Raw genomic sequence first — 20,479 nt, forward strand, 5'->3', positions numbered from 1 at the left:
AAAAGTGTTTTTCCGAGCCTGAATGAAGCCCGCGAATACACGCGAAATTGCCACGTGACTGGCCACTCTAGGGAATTTGGCATGCATTCGCGGCCTTCTTTCACTTCCGAAAAAATTTTTTTTTATGTAGCACGTACTGAGCAACGGAAAGCTGTATCGGGAGTTTTTATGTTGCTGGAATTTTTTTTCGTTGAAGCTTTTCATCTAATTATAATAATTTAGCCGTTGATTAATTAACTATAATTGTCTAGTTTGGCGGAACGCAAAAAGGCAATTGTATCTCCAAGGAACGGCAAACAACATCACATTGGTTCTGCGCAGCTACGTAGTATTTGTGCATCTTTAATGTTTGGCTCAAGTGGAACGCCCTGAAATGTCTTGAGGAACACAAAAAAAAAGAACATTAAGGAGATGTATACGAAAATGCTAGAATTAAATGCATGTATGGCATACCTCATTAATTCAAGCAGGCTAGGTGACTATTTGTCACGGCCCCGTTCAAAGGGGATGGTGATAAACAACAACAGCAACAACAATGTATGGTCTAACGTAGGTGGTACCATATGTACGCGGTATTTGTCCACATGACGTCGACTACACAAATATAATCAAGAGGCCAGTCCCTTTACTGTTATCGCAATTAAACACCGACGAACACAGCTTCTGACGCCATTCAGACAAACGGCTGGTGGAAAGAGTTTGTGATACCACTGAGAAAACTGAACGACGTGAGAACCTTCTCTTCAATGACTCCATCATTAATGACGATAGCGATCGATGTATCACGTTTACTGACATCGTAATACCCACCCGTCATGTAACGCCCTTCGGGCCCTTGAGGTATGAATAAAATAATATAATAGTAATAAACTTATTGTTGCTGTATTAGTGTGTGATACCACGCAAGGACAGTCAAACAACTGTACAAACGTACGCAAGGGTATATGAATACACAATGAGGGTAGGTGATGTGATTCAGTTAAAGGGACAAAAAGAGCGACTTGGAATACTTTAGACTGACAAATAATTTATTTGAAATCCAGTACTCATTATTTCGGTGGAAGGTTAATTATTATACAGAGTGAAGGCCGCAATAGCCTATATACAATTTCACGGCGGACACTCAGCACTACAACGTCACACTGACGTCACGAATTTCAAAGTACTTTCTCATATTTCAGCCGTTCAGGCAGAAGGAAAGTGCTGGAAACTTGTGACATTGTCTTTAGTCCCTTTAGGATGCAATATATAGTAATTCTTTATCTATGAACATTTATCTAGACCCACGTAAACGCTGTCAGAATTCAGGACGACACGGTACGGTTCTGCGGGAACTTCTGCGGGACATCGTCGCTCGCGTTTTTTGTGACTTGTTAAGCCTCATGTGACAATAAGAGTCGCTTTATTTTGAGACTGCAGAAAAATAATTTAGCTTTTTTTAGAAGGCCGCAGGCGCCCGTTCCTGCGGCGAGAGTCAGCGTCGGCCTTGTCGCTCGTAACCGAGCGAACAAACACAGCGAAAGATGAAACGGAACGCGGAGCACAGCGGGAGATGAAAGACGGCGATAGCGAAGAGAGCGTGAGGAGGACAGCGGAGGAGGAGGTTATGGTGAAAGCATGAGAAAAGCGTAGTGCCGAGCAAGATGGGGGGGGGGGGGGGGGGGGGCTTTGCCGCGACGATGGGTATACGAGATGGCGGAAGAGCAGCGCGTGCCGTCTGTATAGAAACAAAGCTCTGCATGAGCGGAAGTCTCTGCGGCGGCTGCTGTGAACCAAGCCCACGCGTCACCCATGCGCCGTTTCTCGCCATCTTCCGATTAGCGAAGCAGTCATGCCTCACTTCGCTCCATTTGCAACGCACCGCACGAGACGAGTGTCCGCACCAGCCAATATATCGCGAAATGAAGACACGTATACAGCGGCGCTCAAATTTCGTATTAGGGAGTATCGTAATCGTCTTTGCATTTTTTATGCTATATATGTGTGTGTAGGAGAGGTTGGCGTCATGAGTGATGCCACCTATTTCACGCTCAGAGAAACATGACACAGCAAAGTTAGTAAGGCAGCTCAGCTTTAAGCAGCTCTTTTATCGGGACTATAAAGCAAAAGGTAAACTCAAATTAAGCCGCATGGAGTGGATTAATGTGTAAGGGATGCAGAAAGACCAGACGAAGCAGCTCGTGACGAAGAATCGGCAGAACAGCAATATGACAACTGACGACTGTTGCTTTCCAATGCCATTCAAGGACTATAGCAAGGTATGTGGTCTGGTAATGGTGAAGTCAGCTATCACCTCTGAAGCGTGCACACTTGTGAACTTATGTTTTTAGAAGGAGCGGCAAATGCCCCGTTGGAAAAAAATAGGGGCGAGGCAGTTAACTTGGCGAACATCCTTTGAGAAACATTACCAGGGAAATTTGCTGGCTACTGATGCCACTTGAATAGTCACCGAAGGAATTAGTAACACTTGGTGACTGTCTCACTAAGTTACCAACTCTGGTACCATTTCGTCACATATACTACGAGCTTTTATTCAGGGCTGTCACTGAACGATAGATGGCAAACTATACTCCGGAGTCTATGAATGTACTGGGCACAGAAGGGCAGCCTAACGCTCCTTCGCGGTTTCAGAATAGATGAGCTGCCTTGTGGCACGGGAGCGTTAAGTACCACTCACTTTATTAATTTTTAATTTTTTTTATTGAAATGAAAATAAAAGAAAGAGACGTAGTCACCTTATAATGGTGACGGCTACTTCTTTTCTCATAGCGGAAACAACACTATAAAGAAAATATGTAGGAAAATGAAAAGAAACCACTTCATACGGTCAGAAAGCCACAGCAGAGTCCTATACGCCCATGAACATAACAGTATAAAAGTCAAATGCAAGTTGCACCACAATGAGTTCGTAAACAAAGTCACAAACACACACAAACGGCCGTGATGTGGACTTCGATGAGCATATAAACAGATGAGGAATTACTCCTCATCTCGATGCTTCTCTTGCAACTGACGTTCTCGGCCACTGTTGGAATCGTACCGCTGGCACGAGTTGTTGGGGTCTCGGTGCTGACGCCCGATATTGCCAATGGGTCGCAAGCCCCAAGGGTAGCGTTGGCCTGGCGGCCTGGGGCACTGGAAGCATCCGAAGGTCCCGGCAAAGCATGAGAAGACTGGTAACAAAACAACTTGTTTATTCTAACATAGCAAAAGAGCGGCCGGTCAGGTCGACCGAATTGGAGAGACGGGAGAGCACGTAACTCAACAGTACAAATCGGAGCCTCTCTCCTGGCGTCCGGGGGCAGCTGCTCTTATACTCTCGGCGTCGCGGTCCAAAAGGGAAGGAGGGAAGGTCACGGGATGAAGGTCACGGGACGGCGGAGCATGAGCCCACGACGGCGCGAACTGTCGGGCCGAGAGACCTGCTGAACCGAGTGTAGTGACGCATCGCCAACCCTCACCCACACGACGGCGCGAACAGTTGAGCCGAGAGACGTCCAGGCTCCTCATTCGGGGAACTCCGCTCCCCGGCTGCCGCGCTTTGACAAGCGAGGGCACACACACACACACGCACACACGAAGACACGTGGCACTGAAACACGCCTGGACACGCTTGGCGGGTAGGCGTTGCGGCGGCGTCGAACAGGCCAAAATGTCCGCCGTTTTGAACAAAGCCCCGGCGTCCGTTGCATCCGCGCCGGCATTACCGCGCGTTGTAGGCGAAACGTAACAGACCGCCCCGCCGGGGGAAGGAGATCCCGATGGTCAGGGGACTGCATCCGCTGTCCGGAGGGATGTCGCTCGATGATGCTCATAACCGAAGTTGGGCGTCCTTGGGCGTTTCTTGAGCGCAGCGCACAGAGAAGGCCTCGTTCTCACGTTCAGGTGCACACAGGACACTGCAAAGTGACTTCGGGAGAGTTGACATTTTTGTTCTCGTTTCCGGCAAGCGTTAGAACCACGCCAAAAGTCAACCGCTCAGTCAGCAAGCACGGCACAACCCTCACTAAGCCCTGCCAGGCTCTTCCCCCTTTTATACTGCTGCCTAGTTCCTTACAGTAGTTTAGCAGCACTCAGAACGCGTCCACAAATCGGAAAAATTGCACTAAAAAGCACATCATCACTTTGAAACACTACACAAAAGCAATAAGTTAAAAATCCTGCCTCAGGAAGAAAAACATCAGTAACAAACAATTTTGAGGCTGATTCCCACGTTAGGGGCTTCGACTTAAGCCATCGGCGTTACCGTTGAGACTCCCCTTTTTGTGACGCACCTCAAAGGAATATTGTTGCAAAGCGAGGCTCCAGCGCAGGAGGCGGCCATTTTTGGGAGAGATGGTCTGCAGCCATTGGAGAGGGCAGTGATCCGTTTCAATGATAAACCTCGAGCCAGCTAGGTAACATGACAATTTCTGAACGGCCCACACGATACACGCACACTCTTTCTCGGTGGCGCTATACGCCTGCTCACGACTGGTCAGCTTACGACTAGCATACAGGACGGGGTGTTCTACTTCTCCATTTTCCCGTTGGCACAGTACAACGCCCATGCCTCGCTCACTAGCATCACACTGAACAACGAACCCTTTTGTGTAGTCGGGCGATCGTAGCACAGGTTGGCTTGTTAGGGCGCTCTTTAGGGCGCTAAAAGCTCTTTCCTTCGTCTCATCCCAGACGACTGTTTGCGGCTCTGTCTTTCTTAGAGCATCCGTCAAGGGAGCCGCGATATCAGAGTACCTGGGGATGTACCTCTGATAGTAGCCGGCGACACCTAAGAACGACCGAATATCGGTCTTCGTGCGCGGTTGCGGGAAGTCTCGCACAGCGGCCACCTTTATTTCAGAGGGGCGGCGTCGACCCCGACCAATCACGTGTCCGAGGTAGACAACCTCGGCCTGTGCTAACTGGCACTTGGGAGCCTTGACTGTCAAGCCCGCATCGCGCAGGCGGGTTAGCACTGCCCGCAAGTGCGCCATATGCTCAGGCCAGGATGCGGAGAATATCGCTACGTCGTCTAGATACGGTAAAGCGAATTCTTGCTGTCCCCGCAACACTTTATCCATGAGGCTTGAAAAGCAGTATGGCGCGTTCTTCAAACCAAAACTCAAAACTTTAGGACGGAATGTCCCCATGGGTGAAATGAACGCCGCATACCTACTAGCCTCTTCTGTAAGTGGAACCTGCCAATAACCCCTGACAAGATCTAGGGTGGAAATAAACTGAGCGCTACTCACTCTCTCAAGGCGCTCCTCGATGTTAGGGATCGGATAAATTTGATCCTTAGTGATGGAATTAAGCCTGCGGTAGTCGACGCAAGGACGAGGTTCCTTGCCCGGTACCTCAACTAAAATCAAAGGGGAGGTATAATCACTCTCACCCGCTTCAATAACACCGAGCTGTAGCATTTTCTTTACCTCAGCCTCCATAATATCGCTCTGGCGGGGTGACACCCGGTACGCCTTGGATCGTACTGGCTCTGGGGAGGTAAGTTCTATGTCATGAGTAAGGACAGAAGTCCTACCAGGCCTCTCAGAGAACAGACCTTGAAACTCTTGTAAGAGCTGGTGTAGTTCGGTTTTCTGCTCAGGCGACAGCGATGCTTTACTTATTAAGTCACTAATGACTTGATCGGTGTCTTTCCTGTTCGTCACTGAGCCTAGTCCCGGAAGCTCGACCGGAAGCTCTTCTAACTTTCCCGCATCGGGAATTTCCTCTCCAGTATCTGGTGCCCTTAATGCTACAGGCTCAATTTTATCCCGTTCGGGCGTGCTCCGAATACCAGCTTGCTGCGCCTCTGACCCTTTCTCATCGTTCAACAACGTCGGCCCCGCAACTACCGCCTTTGCAGCGAGCTCCCGAACCTTCGATCTGGTTAAGGCCTGAACGCTAGCCTCACCAAACAAAAGCCCCTTCTCGCGCAGGAGGTGATCGGACCTGTTCGAAAATAGGTACGGGTACTGGGGGGGCAGCATAGATGACACTGCGGCCTCCGTCTCAAGTGCTCCGAAAGGTCCTTCAATAAGCACTTTTGCTACCGGCAGACACACGCTATGAGCTTCCACTGCTTGCTTGATCCATGCGCACTCGCCCGTGAACATATCGGGTTCTACGTAAGAGGGGTGAACTACATCCATTGTAGCTGCGGAATCGCGAAGCACTCGGCACTCTTTCCCGTTCACGAGGAGGTCTCGCATGTAAGGCTCGAGAAGCTTGATGTTCTCGTCAGTGCTGCCTAATGAAAAAAACACGACTTTTGGTTTTGTTTCTGGGCACTGCGCCGAAAAGTGACCCGGCTTCTGGCACGTATAACACAGGCGCGCTTGCCTCGCCTCGAACCGCTTTCTGCGTTCGGCTTCGGTTGCCGCCGTCTCCTTACGTTTGGTCGGACTGCTTTCACTCGCATCCGCACTACGTGTATCCCCCTTTGCTCTCATGGGTGTGAACTTCGGCCTCTCCAACTTGGAGCCAAATTCACCCTTTTGACCGTCCTTAGCTCCGCGAGCCCGACGCGTCACAAACTCCTCGGCTAACTCAGCGGCTCTAGCCACCGTACTAACGTCTGGCCTATCCAAGACCCAGTACCGCACGTTCTCAGGTAACCGACTATAAAACTGTTCTAGCCCGAAACACTGCAGAACTTTCTCGTGGTCACCAAACGCTTTCTCTTCTTTGAGCCACTCCTGCATGTTTGACATAAGCCTGTACGCAAACTCTGTATATGACTCACTTCTGCCTTTCTCATTTTCCCGAAACTTCCGACGGAACGCCTCCGCTGACAGCCGGTACTTTTTTAGCAGACTCGATTTCACTTTGTCGAAATCCTCTGCCTCCTCTCTCTCCAAGCGAGCGACTACGTCGGCCGCCTCGCCGGGTAGCAAAGTGAGCAAGCGCTGTGGCCACGTTTCCCGAGAGAACCCCTGCTTCTCGCACGTTCGCTCAAAGTTAACCAGGAACAAACCAATGTCCTCTCCAAGCTTAAACGGCCGCATCAGGTCAGTCATTTTGAACAATACTCGTTCTCCTGCACCGTGTGCCTGACTTCCATTACGAGCGCGTTCCATCTCTAACTCGAGACGCTTCATTTCCAAAGCGTGTTCACGCTCTTCTTTTTCTTTCTGTTCTTTTCGTTCACGCTCATCTTTCTCTTTCTGTTCTTTAAGTTCGCGCTCCTGTTTCTCTTTTTGCTCTTTAAGTTCGCGCTCCTGTCTTTTTGCCGTCTCCCTCTCCTCAATGGTCTCAAGGCATTCCGACAGCTCGTCATCCTCAGCTTCTAACTCAAGAATAGCCCTTAGCAGTTCTGGTTTTCTGAGTTTGTCTGAGACATCCAGACCCAACTCTCTTGCAAGCTCCAGCAATTTCGGTTTGCGCAACGACTTCAAATCCATGGCTGCTCTGAATGCTGCTTTCTCTACTGCCTACTATTGTCTTGCCGCAAACTAACCCGGTAGCAACGACAACCACAATTACCAGCTCTGTTTCTAACACTAACAAAAGCCTGGCAAAACTCAGAAGAAGAAAGTCCCGCACTCACCAAACCTCGCAGCCAAGACTTCAGCGCAGTCGTTCCGCTGCAGGCAACCAGTCATCCCACAGGGCTCGTTGCACTGCTCCCGGATGGTCGTTGTGCTGCTCAGCATACAGTCAACCGCATCTCTTCGCTGCTGGCCTCCGTTGTCGCGATCTCACCGCTGGCAACCAGATGTTGGAATCGTACCGCTGGCACGAGTTGTTGGGGTCTCGGTGCTGACGCCCGATATTGCCAATGGGTCGCAAGCCCCAAGGGTAGCGTTGGCCTGGCGGCCTGGGGCACTGGAAGCATCCGAAGGTCCCGGCAAAGCATGAGAAGACTGGTAACAAAACAACTTGTTTATTCTAACATAGCAAAAGAGCGGCCGGTCAGGTCGACCGAATTGGAGAGACGGGAGAGCACGTAACTCAACAGTACAAATCGGAGCCTCTCTCCTGGCGTCCGGGGGCAGCTGCTCTTATACTCTCGGCGTCGCGGTCCAAAAGGGAAGGAGGGAAGGTCACGGGATGAAGGTCACGGGACGGCGGAGCATGAGCCCACGACGGCGCGAACTGTCGGGCCGAGAGACCTGCTGAACCGAGTGTAGTGACGCATCGCCAACCCTCACCCACACGACGGCGCGAACAGTTGAGCCGAGAGACGTCCAGGCTCCTCATTCGGGGAACTCCGCTCCCCGGCTGCCGCGCTTTGACAAGCGAGGGCACACACACACACACGCACACACGAAGACACGTGGCACTGAAACACGCCTGGACACGCTTGGCGGGTAGGCGTTGCGGCGGCGTCGAACAGGCCAAAATGTCCGCCGTTTTGAACAAAGCCCCGGCGTCCGTTGCATCCGCGCCGGCATTACCGCGCGTTGTAGGCGAAACGTAACACCACTCAGTGGTAATACGGACAAAGTGACAAAATGAGAATGGATTCCGATGAAGTACATGCCAACAAAAGATAATTTACAAGGTTAAAGCTTTCTGTATCTCGAAGAAATAATAATGGCAACACCAACCTTTACCAGCCGTCGCCACCTCGATAAAAAACAAACAAAAGATAACCTTAACTGAAGCTCAACACAAAAACATTTTTGGAAACCCAGGAACTATATATTGAGATGATGTAATAAGGCGCTTCCTTTTACCCGACTCTATTCGCTTCCTGTAAGCACAGTTATTTCCTTTTATGTCCAGGTTTTTTCCCCGCCGTCAAAGATGGTAATGCGAAATAGAAAAGGGTCATTGACACTTGTTTGCCGTAAAAGAAAGGGTTATCTTGTGTTGTTGCTGAGTCGAGAGCAGAAGTGGAACTGAGCTTATTAAAAAGCTGTACAGAGTCTGTACCCTGCAGGACGCGTTCGATAGGTGGGTCGAGCTGCCGGTTAACTTGAAAGACGTCGCATAGATGGCAGGAGAAGAGGAAGCGATGCTCATATATATGTAGCATGGCCTTCTTTTTAATCAGAATCGGCATTCTAGTTAAGAAATATGCCGCTTATAAAAGTCGATTCGATAGTTATTGCAAGTTACGAAAAACATAAAGCGACGTTTAATCTAGTTATGTGAAGTCGCTTCTCAAGCTGGGGCTTGATCCTTGTTCCGAAACAAGTAGTTTGAAGTGGACCTGAATGAGGTTGAACCTGCTGAGCTGGGACTGGTGGCTACCCTGGGCTGTACGCTGATGTACTTGGCTCGGCAATGTCGTAGTCCTCTGGTGAAGTTTCGATAGCCGTCTGTTCCGCAGGTCTTGGTCGTTGATGCATGCGGTTTCCGAGAAAGGTGCCTCCGGTGTGTGTCTTTACGGCTCATCTACGAGGTTCCAACGTTGACCACTGTGGCTTTGTGCGAGTTTTGATTGTGGCGAAATCACACAGGCTGGCCAAGAATTGGTGGTTGGAGAGTTTCTTGTGTAGGAGTCACCATGTTTGGGCTGTGCCTTTTGCATTTGCTGGAGGCGCATGTAATGAAGTGCTGTTTGGAAGCTCCGTTTAAGTGCTGTCGGTAGGGAAGATTGGAATGTGTGCAGATTTCAGTCCATTAGGAGCCGAGCTGGGGAATGTCGTCCTATGTTTGCGCTGAGAGATGGTCAAGTAGCACTAATGCGAGGTCCTTGCCTTCATCTGCTGCCTTTTTCTTCATGGGATTGGTGCTTTCTATGGTCCTTTGCGACTGACCATTCTCGATCTCGAGGTGTGAGTTGATGACCCAAGTACGTCGTTATTGGCAAACTTAGCTGGAGCTTGCCCTCCATGAAGTCAAGGTTGCGCGTGCTACTCTGAGCACATTTCTGAGGTCTGCCGCCTGTCCTTCAACGTTTTGTGATGCCACTGAAACATTGTCGAAGTAGGGCTTGACGGTGAGTTGCCGTTCGAAGACACTTTCAGTGGCTTGTTAGTCGAGCTCAGGAGGCATTCGGACGCTGTCCTCTTTCTTTGTTCATGACAACAACCGGATGGGCCCAGCCGGAAGGCTCTGAGACTTTTGGAATGATTACATTCTGTTCCATTCGTTGCAGTTATGCCTTGACTTTGTGCTCTAATGCGCTGAGTACACGGCGTGGAGCTGACGCCGTGGGAGTTACTCCTTCCCTCAGCTGTATGGCATATACCCCAGACAGTTTTCCGATGCCTTCAAGTACACCAGGAACGTCGTCGAGCACATTTTGAGGCCGTTTCGTTGCTGTGCACCAGCTAACGTCGTTCGCTGCGGTTGTCTTCTCGTTATGAGATTCAAGACTTTGCATGCGCTGGCGCCCAAAATCGGTTTCAGCGGTTGGATAACGACGAGGAACCTTATGCTGCGCTTGTTTTCTTCAGTTGCGCAGCGCAGCTCGTATTTGGCCTCGATGGGAGGTGTCTTGTTCCGTGTACGTAGTCACTTGTGCCGTTGTTGGCTTGAACGTAGGTTGCGATGCCCTAGTGCTAAAAATAAAAAAATAATTACATTATGGGGTTTTACGTGTTAAAACCACGATATGATTATGAGGCACGCAGTAGTGGAGGACTCCGGAAATTTGAACCACCTGGGGTTCTTTAACGTGCACCTAAATCTAAGTACGCGAATGTTTTCGCATTTCGCCCCCATCGAAATGCGACCGCCATGGCCGAGATTGGCCAAGAGCTGAATTGATTCTTGGGGATTATGTTTGCGTCGGAGCCGGTGACTGGCTTGAAGGTGACGCTGTATCTTTTTAGGCTGACCGTTTCTACCCATTCCGAGTAGTTTATGTTGTGCAGTTCTAGATTTTCCCAGAAGAAATCTTGTCGGTGATCCTGCTGTTGTGGATCGTCCAGCAGACCTATGCGCTTGTGGGAGGTGTAGCGGCCTCGTTAGGAGTTGCTTTTCACGCGAAGCTTGTATTGCCCCACTCGTGTCGGCGTCGGTGTTGGTGTTGCCGTACGAAAAAACTCAAGCTGCGCGAAAATAAAAATTACTTGTCGGGCTGTGGATTTGAGTCAGCGACCTCCGGGTTCCGAGACCACCATGTTAATCGATTCCGCCACTTTCGTTTTTTTTTTCTTTCATGGTATTTATTACAGTAGCTTTCAACCCGACATTCACCAGTTGTGCATAGTCATATAATGGAGGGCACAATGAAAGTCACACACGGAAAGGGCAGCGTTCATACTGTGTGTGGAAACGTTGGTTGCACTTTGGGAGGGTGGTAAGGATAAGCACATTACCAAAATGGGGTCCCAGTCCTGTTGTATATCAAGTCCATCATAAACATGTTTTAGGTGTAGTGTCATCTGGATGAAATGAACCCTTGTAGGTACAATCGTTTCGGCGTTTCGGTCCAGCATTCGCGTTTTCCACAAGCTGTGCATTCCCATGAGAAAAAACATATCGAAAGGTGCATTATTATCGGAGGTCGGCAACAGGTATCGCACAGTATGGGCATTAATTTCAAAGTCATTTTTAAGGTCTGTTGGAGGACATACCAAAATAGGACGGCGTCGGTGCAGCTAATAAAGCAACGTTCAATTGTCTCTGGTACATCAATAAGGCGACAGTTAACAGAAGAGACAAAGGTGCCCTTTTTATGTAGCCATGTTTTTACCGGTATGGTTTCACTATGAAGTTTATAAAAGAATGTTTTGCAGCAAGGGGATGTATACATAATTAGGGGCCGATCCATTCAAACCAATATACATATCGCCCGTACACTTGCAATGCTCCAGGTAGACCTTGCTAAAGCTTTTGATCGGGTCCGTCACTCTATTTATTTTCTCTTCTGGAGCATGCCAATGTAGGCTCCGTTGTGCTTAAAGGGCCTTAGGCTTTGCTACACATGTTCTTCTACTCGTTTAGTTATTAATGGCCATCTCTCCGAACCTGTTTCTATTTGTTCTTCAGTAAAACAAGGTTGCCCGATGTCCGCACTACTATTCGCCCTTTACCTGGAGCCGCTGTGCTTAAGCGTAATTCAGTCGAGTTACATCCATGGCTTCAATATACTGGGTAATGAAGTAAATGTCTTAGCTTATGCAGATGACCTAGCGTTCTTCTGCGCGGATAAGTCCAGTGTTGAAAAGGTAGTATCGACAATAGAGGAATTTGGCAGCGTATAAGGATCACGAATGAACTCCTCGAAAAGTTTAGGCTTATTGTTTGGCTCATGGTGCTATACACCAGAACAGTTTGCAGGCGTTAAGTGGACCCATGTCCCGCCAAAGTATCTTGGCGTGCCGCTAGATGCATATAAATTAAATGCACACTATTGGAAAGAACGGGTTTCGGCCCTGCAATGTTACGCCCAGACATTCGTTCCACACCGACTTGCTATTTTTGGGAAGCCGAAGCCTGCAATAAGTTCTCGGCAACAAAAATTTACTATGTATTGGAAGTTATTCATTGTGACAGCCTCAACACCCAACGCTTCCACCGAATCTTTGCAACCTTCGTATGGTCTTCAACTTTTGAGCCGATGAGGCGAGACAATATTTTTAGGCCTGTTAGTGAAGGTGGGCTGGGCTTAGTACATCTTTATGTGCGGCAAATAGTGCCTCATTTCTTATTTTTCTTTCGCAATACTTCACATCCTATAATTCGGTCATTCATGCAAGCCACACTTGTTAATGCATTACCTGATTTAGTTGTTTCTTCCAATTTTTCTTCATGTTTATGCTTGTGGGGTTTCATGCAAGAAGTTTACTTGGCGGTTCGTTTCCTGACAGTTCGGTGTTCTACTGAATACTTCTACTCTGTGTCGCGTAAAACGTTATACAAAGATTTAGGGTGCGATCTTGTACGCGTTCCAAAATAGAACGGAGACGGTCCGTTCTTTACGTCGCGAAATAGGCGGTCCGTTCCATTGTATTCGTCCGATAGCCGACGACACGGAATGATTGACAGCAGATATCACGGCGCAATTGACGTCATGGCATAAGCCACGGTTCAAATTCACCAATCGTGTGTGGCTCGGTGGAACGGACCGCCTCCGTTCTATTTTGGAACGCGTACAAGATCGCAACCTTACTGTCCATGATATCTCCGCCTCCATTTTACCGATCACTATACATTAAATGACCAGGCCACGATTCAGCCAGTTTCGGTTCATCATACGCGCCCTTTAAAGCGGCGTTTTATATGCATGAAGAAGTAGACGCAAGAAAAGGCGCGCGTCTTTCTCTCCAGAGGAAGGAAAGGGTGTGATCGCGTGTTCGCTCGCCTCGGGCGCTCGCCGTTTCGCGCCACTTCAGGCCCGCCAGTCAGATGGGGAGGCCACGTTCCGTTCGTTCTGCCGAAGAGCAGGATTTGTTGAAGGAACGGCAGTGGGAGCGGGCCAGTAAACGTGTTCGTGCTCGCCGGGCGAACCCAGAGCTTCGGTAAGCTCAAGTCGAAGCACAACGACAACGCCCGGCCAATCCAGAAGTTCGGGCTGCCATCGCCGAAGCCACAACGACAGCGCCGAGCCGATCCACTAACTAACCAACTCTCTTCTAAAACTAACCAACTCCTCCTCAAGCGTTGGACAAGCTTCGCATGACCCCTGTTTCCGGTAGGGGGAGGGTTTTCATTTTTTATGTTGAGGAGGTCTAGGCTCTCCAAGAAAAGGTCTCGTTGGTGATCATGTTGCTGTGCCTGCTTCAGCATACCTATGTGCTGGCGTGAGGTTATGCTGGCTCATTGGCCTTGCCTACACATGCTGGCGAAATGCCCGACTTTGTCATGTTGTAACAGTCGGAGCCATACGCTGGGCATTCGCGCGGATTGTGCGTTGTTCCACAGCGTGAACATCTGTGTTGCGGTTTCATCTGTGGCTTGAGTTGCTGGTTCCTCGATGTTGATGACTGATGCGAGTTCCGTTTGAGTTGCTTCTGCTTTTGAATGGTTTCTGCTTCAAGCTTCGGCTCTTCAAGTTCTTTTACGTGCTTTTTGCAAATTTCCGCTGCCTTGAACGGGTTCATATTCTGTCGAGCATTGAGCCTCGTTCGCACGAAAGGCTCTCTCATAGTGTTTCGTCGCTTATTTCTACAACGATGCGATCGCCAATGGGTCGGCCTTTTTTCTCTCCAAAGTCGCATTATTCTGCTTGCCTCCGCAGGTCCGTTACAAACGCGTTGAATGTTTGGTTTTCTTTTTGCTTCAATGCGTTAAAGACAGCAGACACCTGCAGTACGTTTTTTTATGGCTTGTAGGAGGCGTCCAACTGTTAGAGGATGTTGGTAATTTCATCCGTCGGCAGCACGCCGTCGGCCGTCGGAGGTAAAGGGGAAAACGTCTGGGCGCCATGGCGGCCGCAGGCCCCGAGAACATGGAGAGAGGGGCCTTTTCGCGTGGCTGCGGGTTTCCTAGTGTGCTCACAGGCTTGTTCGTAGATGGTGTGCGCTTTTTTCCAGTCCTCCTAGGCTTGTTGCGGGTTGTCGCCTAGCTCGAAGTGTGCCGGTGATTGCAGGAATGCGTTGAGAGGGTGGGGGGGGGGGGGCACAGTTGCGGTGTGCTTCCGATTACGCTGACACCATGTTGTGTTGCTGCTGGAGCGAATCGGACACAGGAGCAGCCGGGTCGAGAGCACAAGCAGAACTGTTTATTCACCCTGTACAGATGCAGGACGCGTTACATAGGTGGCGCGAGCTATTGGTTAGCTTGAAAGACGTCGCATAAATGGCAGGAGAAGAGGAAGAGATGCTCATATACAACAAAAAGCAGACTGACGAGTCTGACGACGTGCAACAAACAGGAAACCGTTCATACATTCGTTAAGTTGAGCAGTCTAGCCTTTCTGACATAATGTATATATATTTTCAGAGTAATGGGCCAAAGCACTTGTCGCTGACAATGATGCAAAGCTTGCTTTTATTGTATTGGTGCATACACCTCCACTAGGTCGGCATACATTGTCAGAACAATGACTACAAGCAGTACAGTATAGAAAAAGTTCTAAGACAAGAGCTATACAAGATTTCACTCTGGCTCGACTGGCATAATCTGTGCTATGCGATGCACATTCCTTGATAAGAATCCCTTAGTAACTGTGTCACGGCAAAAGACGCAAGCAGACCAAATACATACTATGTAGCGACACACGCCGCTGAGCGCTGAGACCATTCCTTTTAATGCTTCGAAATCAGTTCTCTGTAGCAACGCCACAACAGAATAGGGCTGTAGCAAAATCAGTACGGATATTCGGGAAATCGACTGATTCATTTGTTCGCAGCCAATGCTAACTTTTGTAGCTTGTAAAACAGAAATAGCCACCGATTACCTTAGAATGAAAAGCACTTATGCAGATCCAACTCATACTTTGGAATTTATGTGAAGCGAAGCTTCTGCGAAGCGGTTAGCGAAATGCGATGAATCTGCCCATTTCATTCCTGCATCTTTGACCTAAAGGAAACTGGCGAGCGCGCATGGACTCTCACGTACCCGTGCTGTGCGCAGTGTGACAACTATTATATTGACTTGTATTTCTTCGTGTCTTTTTGTTTATCCTAAATGCACGGGTCACCTCTCCGCTAATTCGCAGTTTCGGGTGTAGTTTCGGGTATGTGCCATAGTATGCAAATCAGCACAACCAACATGCCAACATGCTTCTTGGCCGAGCCCCCATTGTGGGTATGCACCATAGTGTGGAAATCATAATCATCATCAACACGCGGCGATCATCTCAAACAGCTAGTTGACGTTGGCGCGACATGTACCCAATCGGGGGGAGGTTCTAATCTCGCCGCCGGACACGCATCTTTCTTAGTTTTAAAGAGTGAGGAGGATCCTAGTCGGCGAGAACCCGACCAGCGACCGAGATAAAGACCGACCGAACCAAGCGAACCCACGGGATGGTATACGCAAGGAAGACTTTGCCGTTTCGCTTTGATAAGAACTGCGTTTACTACGCAGGCGCCAAAAAGAAACCCAGTTATGAAAACTGCCACTTTCTTGAGCGTTAAATTTTAAGGTTGCGCCTGCAGGCTCACTTCTGGCGAAAGACGGCGTCGGTCATTCTGTGCTGCCGGACTGCTTCCCCTTCACGCTTACAAGCAACAGCATCTCGCCAGTGCGCCAGATTGTGGCGCGTAATACACACCATTGGCGCTACAATGTGAACACAGAGCTGACGCAACTTTGGGGTCATTTTGCGCAGGCGAAGTTTCCTGCTACCGTTCACCATCGCTCGACTCATTCGCGTTTCGCTGATGATGACCTCATCCAAGTTCTAGAGCAAAAAGCTTGTTATACAATACCAATTGAACATTTAATTCGGTGACAGGTGATAAACGGCACGATAGATCACCGGAACAGAATACAAGTGCCTAACGCTGTGGAAGTATTGAGCTTCGCGGCTGTATAAACAACACCGTTGGCCGTGGTTCAGTGCACCTCGACTAAGGAGCGCTTTCCGAATGCAAATATTTTATAAATATTTTTGGTCTACCACGCGTTGCTGCATCATTATAATTCGTGACGGAGTTCTTCAAGTTCGCATTTCGAACTCCACGAACGTCACCTTGGTGACAAAATTAGCTCATTCCGAATTCTCTAAGCGACTCACCAGCGCTTAAATTAAGGAAGTCGCAAGCAGCTTCGCTCAGCGAAGGGGCAATCGAGGAGACGGCACTCCGCTTTCTACGCCGCTACATCGCGATCGGCTGGGTTTCGACACTCCTTGGGTCGTGAGGGGCGTGCATCTCGATATCGCACGTTTCAGCGCTGCCCGGTCCTACACCGCTAAGCCTCGCGAGCTCCTGTTGAAGATAACGCGCGTCTCCCCAGCCGCTGCCGCGAACGAATCAGGTGAGGTGAGAGCGTGAGTTTTTTTGCACACAGCCCCAACTTGCGTTCCGTCCGCACAAACCGCGTATATAAGCCGCCAACTGCCGCTCGTCCCGACGCGGCCGCTGCGGCCGTGCCAGGTGCAGGTGTAGGCAGGCAGGCAGGCAGGCGAAGCCAGCCTGCCTTGCGCAAGCTGCAGCGGCGCCGTCGCGCCGTGTGCCTAGCAGGCGGGAATCACGCGGCTATTTAATGCAGCGCGTGCGAGAGAAGAGACGTAAGAGTTCCTCTTACCCCGTCCGCCGGCGATGCCGTGGTCCCTCTCGGAGCGAGGTTGCGTGCCGTCTGCAAAGCTTGTCGGGGCGTGTTTAGCGGTCGGTGTCGGCGCGAGGTGCAGTTTGTTCGGTGGTGGCTTATCGGGCGTGGAATGGACTGAGCAAGAGGAGGAGGCAAGAGGCAGGCCTGCGGAGGAGAGGAGGAGGAAGGGTGTTCTGTTATCACAGCGCGCTCCTCGCGTCCTCCCCTCCCTCCGCTCTCTGCTAGAGCTCCGATACTCGCAGTCAGCTCTTCAACGCCCCGTGCGCGCTGGCCTCAGACGATTGTGTTCTTTCCAGGCGTCGCCTTGTTTGTGAAGTGAATGCATCTCGCGAGAGACTAGACCGGAGGTGGAAGCGGTTTGTGAACGACTGCGGAGTCGACTCGTGTGCATACATACGGCACGTCGAATGGCGAACAAGCGCGCGTTCGGCGTGTGATCGGCTGCTAACTGCTGCTGCTCCCCGAACGACAGCATTACGAGCGCCTGTCCGCGGAACGGAAGCGCGGAAACGAGGGCGGTCGATGACACGTATTGGCAGCCGCGACGTGGAGGTGGCGCGATCGGTTTTAATGATTTTGTCACTGCACATTGAATTGAGAATGTAACTGCTATACCGTTCGAACCGAGATACTACACAATCGTGATTGTCGTTTTCGTCAGCTAGTACACATCGCATATTCACGGTTATATCTTGGAGAGGTGCAATGCACTTCGCTACTCAAATGGAGACGTCAAATAGGAAAATGCTGCAATCTCGGGCTCATAATATGAACGTTATTGAGTGCCATCATCACGCGTATTCGATGCTATGATATCGCGCGTATTGTTCAAGGTTAGTATCACAAGGGACTGGCTAAGTCGAAAATACCTGAGCTTATGGGCCAATCATTGTCGTCCGCATAAATATTTGCTTAATTTAAAGGTATGATAGAGACGATTTGTCCCCTTCGTAAAATTGATGAGCTCAAGGAGGCGTTTCAAAACGACCATACAGCCCAGTATTTTGCGACATAGATCAAAAGGGACTGATTCCCCCCCGTTTAGTTGTAGAAGTAAATTTGGCCACAGAGAAATTTTCACGGGACCTTCAGAACGACTCACCGATTGCGAAAACCACGAAGTTTTAACTCAGCAACTGCATCATCCTTGGTGGCTTAAACGGGGATTTACACAAACGCTAAATTTCGAAACACTGTAAGGAAACGTCAAATTTAAAGCTAATCTGAAGTGCCAAGCTACCAAAACGTTGGGCAGGTATAGGGGCTTCGACGTTCTCCTGCTGAATGATGAAAATGGAAAATAGGACTGCCTTACACAACTTCTGCAAACGTATTACAGTGACTAAAAGCCAATATCACCATGATGAACGAGAAGAAAGGACACCGAGGAGCCCAATTTTTATTAGTCATATCATAAGAAACCAACAAACAAAGACACCAATAATGACACATAAAAGAAACTAAACTTGTCTGAATAAGAAATTTTCACATAATAAAACGAACCACCAGCTAAAAGAAAAAAAAACCCACACAGAAGAACACAAGCTTTTGGTTCAACAGTGGCGAATGTAACATTCCATAAAACACTACAATAGAACTAAACACGTAGTCTTTTTAGACATTGAGAGCCTGGAAGTGCTTAATTAAGTGTGTGCATGTATTTCGATTTATACGACATGCATGCTGCGAAAGGTCGTTGCATACATCACCATAGAGATAAAGTCACAACTTATTTATCTAAACAACACTTTTCTTTCTCTAATATGCTATAAGTTATAGTTATATATTAAATATAATTTTGCATATTTCATACTTCAGATTCTCACTTTATTAGATTGTCCTCCAACTGCACCCCCGCACCCACACAAGCCTATAACTTTTGCATTATTGCACATTCTCCGTAGTGGGTGAGCGCAATTACTTAAGGAAAAAGCTGTCAAGCCGGCACAAGAACTTTACCGTGACCAATCCCCCGTAGTGGGTACGCACCTTGATATAGGGAGCGAGGGAGCGAGCGAGCGAGCAAAGCAAAGCAAAGCAAAGCAAAGCAAAGCAAAGCAAAGCAAAGCAAAGCAAGTAAGCAAGCAAGCAAGCAAGCAAGCAAGCAAGCAAGCAAGCAAAGCAAAGCAAAGCAAAGCAAAGCAAAGCAAGCAAGCAAGCAAGCAAGCAAAGCAAAGCAAAGCAAGCAAAAGTTCAAGTTCAAGTTCAAGTTCAAGTTCAAGTTTATTGTTATTGCATGTACAAGTAACGGGCTTACATATTATATACAGCATCAGGAGGTCCCAGAGTTAGAAACTGCCAGGTGGACCTCCTATCATTAGTGGATGCATAAGAGTATTAGAGCAGCAAGTAGAGGGCGAATAAACAAACAAAACAAAAGAAAATGCGTCAAGAAATACAATTCGTAGGGAACAAGTGCAAATAAATAGAAGACAATTAGATATATATTAAAAACAGCGTAATACAGTTATATTACAATAAATAATCATAAGCAGGAATATCTAGTAATCTGTAACAAAAATTTGGCTCTTCTGTATATTACGAACAAAGAAAAATACAAAGTGTTTTACAGAAATATGAAGCCTAACGATACAATAACAGAAATAATGTAAACAAAATTTAATAAATATGAAAATATATTTATGACAAATGAAAAGATGGTTCTGCTAACAGTATTAACAGGGATGCGATTCCACAGTGAAATACCATAGAAACGAAGTGTAAATTTACCATAGTTAGATCTGATTTTAGGTAATAGAAGGTTATAGCGTTCTGAAAACCTAGTATTATTTTTGTTCATGAGGTTATCAAAAGGAAGACTGTCTAAGGTTATTTCACGATGAAAGACGAAATGTAATGAGTGACAACTTATGATAGAACAGCTGTTGAATGGGTAAAACGTTAAGACGTTGATAGATAGGTAAAGTATGGCAGCGGAATGAGCTAAAGGTCATTAATTTTATTGCCTGATTTTGAAGACGTTGAAGCGGTTTGATATGAATGGCATATGTATTACCCCATGAAGATAAACAGTATGATAAATAAATAAATAAATAATATGAGGGTGGAAGAATGCGCGTGTTTTAATGATAATGCGGAGGCCAAATGAAACCTTTTTTATTAGAGAGTTGGCATGGCTATTCAACTTAAGGTGTTTGTCGAGAGTAATACCCAGAAATTTAACAGTATCAGATGTCGGTATAACATAAGTATTTAACGAGACAGTTATTGGAGAAGAAATCGGCGTTTGTGGATTATGAAATAGTACAAAGGTTGTTTTTAAAGGATTGATTTGAAGTTTATTATCAGTGCACCAGGAATACACATTGTTAAGGTCAGTGTTAAGTGTGTCTTGAAGTGCGGTAAGCGATTTTTGTGATGAGTAGATGGTCGTGTCATCAGCATATAACAAGCAGTTACCATTGGTAAGTAC

The 20,479-nt window shown here is 48.2% G+C and overlaps 1 protein-coding gene across 2 annotated transcripts in view; it reads right to left on the reverse strand.

Moving 5' to 3' along the window:
• The window catches only part of LOC140216108 (uncharacterized), a 58,043-nt gene extending 37,954 nt beyond the window's left edge, over nt 1-20,089 (reverse strand). For both annotated transcript variants that reach the window (XM_072286433.1, XM_072286432.1), the window contains exon 1: nt 17,023-20,089. The gene's annotated coding sequence lies outside the window, so the exon portion shown is untranslated. The remainder of the gene's footprint in view (nt 1-17,022) is intronic.
• Between the last annotated feature and the right edge of the window lie 390 nt (nt 20,090-20,479).

This window comes from Dermacentor andersoni, chromosome 2 (genome assembly GCF_023375885.2).
Source record: "Dermacentor andersoni chromosome 2, qqDerAnde1_hic_scaffold, whole genome shotgun sequence".
In the NCBI taxonomy this organism is placed as follows: Eukaryota; Metazoa; Arthropoda; class Arachnida; order Ixodida; family Ixodidae; genus Dermacentor; species Dermacentor andersoni.